This window comes from Marmota monax, unplaced genomic scaffold (genome assembly GCF_021218885.2).
Source record: "Marmota monax isolate L192 unplaced genomic scaffold, Marmota_monax_Labrador192_F-V1.1 WCK01_AAM20220418_F8-fsc00376, whole genome shotgun sequence".
Classification (NCBI taxonomy): domain Eukaryota; kingdom Metazoa; phylum Chordata; class Mammalia; order Rodentia; family Sciuridae; genus Marmota; species Marmota monax.
The window spans coordinates 483034-488715 of record NW_026692651.1 but is presented as its reverse complement, the minus strand read 5'-3'; positions in this window follow the sequence as shown (position 1 = coordinate 488715).

Genomic DNA, 5682 nt, shown 5'->3' with positions numbered 1-5682 from the left:
ACTTGTAAATATGCTAAAGGAAATATAGAGCTCAGTGCCTTTTTGTTTGTGTTATGGGTCAGGCTATATGGGCAATGACCTAACAGACTCCATTTTACCCTAAGACTCCATGTCATGTAAGAAATGCATCTCCCATGGAAACACTATGCCTCTGTACCTATCAATAGTTGCTTAGCATAGCAAGTTTGCAACATAAATTGGCAATTCTTATACAATTTGAAATTGTTCTCTCTTTGGTTCCCATTTTTCATGGGCAGTGTACCCTGTCAGAGATTGATTGTCTAGACATTAGTAACCATTCTCTAAATTGTACTCGACTAGGATCATTTTGAACCATTTCCCTTGTGCTTGCTTGCTGCTATGCCAATCTGGAAAGTCCCATGGGAAATACCAATGTACCCAATGCATTGTCTCGCTAACTGCTCAATGTAGCTTCTGTGCCCCTGCTTGCTTGCAGCTACATCAACCGAGATGCAGTTTTGGCAGTTTTTGCCTTTAAAGAACTTGAAATGCTCAGGCTTGGGGCTGTTCCTTGCAGAAAAATTTATGGGTGCTGTAGGGAGCAGTTGCCGGCTGGCCAGGTAAATAAAGACTCTCCAATTTGAACAAAATGAACTTGGTATGTTTTCTGAGTGGTCTTCCCCATAACAGTTTCTGCACATGTAGATAAAAGAGCTATATCTGCATATTACCTGTATACTAGCTATGTGGAAGGAAATGGAGACACCTAATTAGTTACATGGATGTGTTCATAGAAATGTACACAGTCTGCTTTATATTTTCTCTATCTCCTATCTTCTGTTTACCATTTTGGTCAATCTGAATCAGGTCTCTCAGTAAAAATTAATTAAATTCATTGTGTTTGAGGACAAACTAAAAAAAAAATTAAAAAGATTAAATGGTTTGCTAATTTGGGACGACATTCAAAAATTGTACTGGAAAAAAAATTATAATCCGTGCCATGCACGTTAAGTTCTCAAATACATCAAAAAATTCAGGTTCATAATTTTACCTTGTTGTTGGTGAGATTTCCTTCCTTTTGTGAGGTTCTGCAGCACTAATGTCCAGGAAGAAGGGAGGCCCCTGAAGAGATGACTGCTCCCAGCGCTCTGGAGTTAGCTGGTTCATGCCTCACCACCTGAGATCAAGTGGTATTGTCTACAGCGGGGCTACTTCATCTAATGGAAAAGAGTGAAGAAACATTATGCATGGAAGTGTCACAGCTGTGACTACTATGCTATGTGGAGATGGCTGGTTCTCCTCCCTCTCCATCTGCAAGGCCTCTGCCACTGGCTTCATTCTACCCCAGAGTTGAGGGGCTGAGGTTGTGGGTAGCTATGTGAGTAGCTATGCCAAACTCTGTCCACCATGATAACAATGGGTAGCACCCACTCCATGTTCTGGGGTGAAGAGAGGAAGCACTCATTACTTTATTTGGTATGTTTGTATTTCATCCACGTGCAATTATAGTTGCTCCAGTTAGAACAGAGAAGTAAACAGCACAGTCTTTCCTCCTGGAGCCTGGAGGAAAGATATCACAAAAGATAGTTTAAGTAGCTGGGATAGAAGTATTCTATTATTGTAACTTTATAAAATCCCATAAAACTGGAAAATTGTGAATTGGTGAGTAATTTTAGAAAAAAGTTTCTGAGAAAATAAATTAGACTTATTGATTATTGACTCACTCAAACACTTTTCATTTACCAAGGTAGAGGTCATTAGGAAGGAGAGGAACTTCCTGTTCATTTTGTATGTGTCTGAATAAAACTGCCATGTGCTATGTGTTCTACACTTTGCAGGGTAGGGTGGTATGTTTCTATTTCATAAGCAACCATGTGAAGTGAGCAGCAGTGCTGGGAAATGTCCCAGTGATGGACATCCCCATGCACACTCACACTCACACATGTACATGTTCACCCACACAGGGATGTGCTTTGCTTTATCTCTGGAGAAAATATCTGTTACTTGCCCATTTTTAATCAGGCTCATTGTGATTGAATATAGAAGTCACTTACATCTAGAATAATATTCTGTATCAGATGCAGATTTCTCTTTCCCATCCCACAGGCAGGTTGCCTTTCCAATCTTACAATATTTTTTTATATGCAGAGGGTTTTAAGTTTGATGTGGTTTTCATTTGTTTATTTTTCATTTTTTTCCTCTGCACTTAGGTTCAGATTCATGAAACTGTGATCATGTCCTGAGTCCTGGAGCTTTATCACAGGTCTTTCTTGTAGGAGTTCAATGGATTTAAGGCTCACAGTTAGGTCTTTGTGCATTTTGAGCTAAGATCAGGTGTGGTATGGAGGCCCAAGTCACCCTTTTGCGGAGGACCCTGTACCATGACTCCCTATTGGATAATCTCAGCACTCTTGTTTAAAATCTCCAGGCGCAGAGTGGAAGGGCTGCTGTGAGGCTCCACCTTCTGCTGTTTGCACTGTGTAAGGGATGCAGGTGCTGTCTTAAATAATCTACCTCTTGTATGTTTGGAAACCTCAGTGTGAGACCTTTAATTTTGCTCATTTCTTTTCAAGACTATTTTAGCCTTTCAGGACAGTTTCATTCTATATGAATTTTATAATACTTTTTTGTTTCTGAAAGAAAAAGATGAATAAAAAAATTTTGATAATGATTTCATTGAGTCTGTAAAGTATTTTAGAAACTAAAGTTACTTTAATAACATTAAGACTTCTTATCCACAGGCATGGAACATTATTCTACTTACGTATAACTTTAATTTATTTGGACAATGATTTTATTATACTTTCATGTAAGAATCATTAAGATTTTGATTAAATGTAGTTTATCCTTCTTGATACATAATTGAATGGGAGGCTTTTTAAATTTCCTTTTGTAATTTTTTATTGGTAATGAAAATTATAAAATTTTGAGTGTTGAGTTTGTATCTTTAGACTTCTTGGAATTAATTGTTAGTTCCAACAAATTTTTTGGTAAATTTTCAGGGTTTTCTACATGTAAAATGTTGTCATCTCTAAACATATTTTAAGTTGTTTTTTAAATTTCAATCCTTACACCTGAGATATATATATATATATATATATATATATATATATATATATATATATATATATATATATATATTTAAAGGTAACTTTTTAGTGGCACATTTGTGATATATGCAAACAATTTCCCTAATTTTTGTTGTTTCTTCATTTGAGGCAATTTCTTGTCATAGGTTCATAATTTTATTTATCAGACTTCTTTATATCAAACCACATACAGTTGAACTTCCTTCTCAGATTCTGTGTTTGTGAGTTTGCTTGTTGTGATTTTCCCACAAATGTGACCCCATACTCTGTACTTGCAGCCCTTAAGGACCACTCCTAAAATGCAAGAACAGTGCACTATTTTAGTTACCCCAATGCATACTCCTGGTTTAGGAAGGATGCAGCAGGACTCTGCCTTCTTCTTCTTCTTTGGGCTCTCAATTCGTACACCAGTGTCCTCTCTCTCTGTCAAGGTCCTGCCTCTCTGCTCTAGTTACTATGCTCTTGGTGCTTTGTTGTCCAGAAGGCCACCCATGTATAGTGCTGAGCTACTTTCCAGTGTCCCTGAGCACTGCTAGGTTCTGATGTGCCTTACAATCGGATGAGCTTTGTGTGGCCTGCATCACAGTGCTGACAGTGATGAGGTGCATTAAACAGCAGGTCCTCTCCCGGAAACATGCACAGAACAGGGTATGTGTGTAGTCGGTTGGTGAAAAGGCTGTGATCAGTTGCAATCAGAGTTCTCAGGGCCTAAACTGCATTTCTCATGATAGCAACGGGGCAGTGTTTATGAATCCAGCATTTGCAGTGATTTTGTAAAACTGTGAGGAGTTAGAATTGATTGTTTCTCTTTAGGGTGTAGTTGAGGCCTGGTGCGGTGGTGTACGCCTGTGATCCCAGCGACTTGAGAGCCTAAGGCAGGACGATCAAAAGTTCTAGGCCAGCCTGGCAATGGAGCAAGACCCTGCCTCAAGGTCAAAAATTAAAATGGCAGTGAATGTAGATCAGTGGTGAAACACACCTGGGTTGAGCTGTAGGAAAAAGGAAACAAAAAGAGTGCTGTTAAAAAGAATATTCAGAGTGGTATTGTTTCCATCTAATAGAGGTATAATGAAACAACAAAATTTGCTTACATTTACTATATAAATATGCCCTTGTTGAAAATTTGCCAACCTGATTATATATATTTAGAATATTTCTGACCTGTCTACTCTGTTCCATTTGCCTGGATTAGTGGTTTTATGCCAGTGCTATCCTGTAGATTGCAATGGCTTTGTAAAAAATACCTTAAATGATAAAGTGGAATGCCTCCAATTTTGTTTTTCTTTCCCATTATGTCTGTGAACATGTAAAGTTTTGTGATTTCATACAAATTTTCAGAAATTTTTCTATGTTTTATTACATACATACATTACATGTGTATGTCATATAGACATATGTAAGATATACCTGTTTCAGGTACTTATGAGGCATATGTGTACTATGCACAGAATGATAATTATAATCAAAGTTTTTGTATGTGATATCTGAAAGTTTTGAGCCCACATAAGTATGTGACGCTGAAATGGAGTGTTGTTATGTGGGGTCAGTAAGTTCTGGTCAGCAACTGCCCAGCATGACGACTGTACTCAGGGCACTGTGTACTTGATAGTTGAAGAGGGCAGATCCTAAATGTTCTCACCACAGACAAAAAATAATGATAACTATGTGAAGTGGTAAGCGTGCTAATGCATCTGAATGCCTCCTGTTGCTTCTTCATATCTGTATCCTCTGGGTAGAATGTAACATCCTATGTTCTGTTATGCAGTAGTGCTGAGAGAGGGGACCTTGCCTTCTTCCTGATCTTAGATGCACAGATTTCATCTCTCCATTGAATTTGGTGTTATCTGTGGGCTTTTTATGCCTGCCTTTTACTATGTTGATGTATTTTCCTCCTATTCCTACTTTAATGTACATTTTTATCTTGTTCAGTTTTGTTAAATGTTTCTACATCAATTTTAATGATCATAGTTTTTGTATTCATTTTGTTAATTTGCTGTATTACATTGATTGACATAGATTAAACCATCCATGCATGCCATGTATAAATCCCATCTGCTCAGGAGTATCACTTTTTTTTAATGTGCTGTCCAATTCAATCTGCTAGTTTTTTTTTTTCTTCTTCAGGATTTTTGAGTTACTAGCCACTTGGGGATATTGCTCTTTTGCTTTCTTTTCTTGTAATTTACTTGGTTGAGGTTTCAGGGAAATGATTTGCCTCTCAGCATGAAGTGAGAGTGTTACCTTCTCTTCAGTTCTTCAAAAGAGTTTGAGAAAGATTGCTGTAAATTCTTCAAATATTTGTTAGAATTATCTAGTAAATCACATCTCTATCTCATTTCTCAAAGGAAAGAACTGCCAATCAAAATCATCCTTCTAAAAATATAAACTATCAATGTTTTAGTTTCACATTATTTGAAAAAAATGTGATAGAAAGGTAAACTGTGTTCTCTCACAGAAACATGGAAAGTCCTGCCTGTTCATGCTAGGAGCCGAGTGCTCCTCTAACAGCATAATTAGCCCAGCATCTCAGTCCTCTCTCTTCTTTCTTGGCAATTTACTTTTCAACATGCTTTGGGGCACTAATTTTCTCAGGTCTTTTGACTCCTTAGTTTTCCCTAAGATCCCTGCTTGC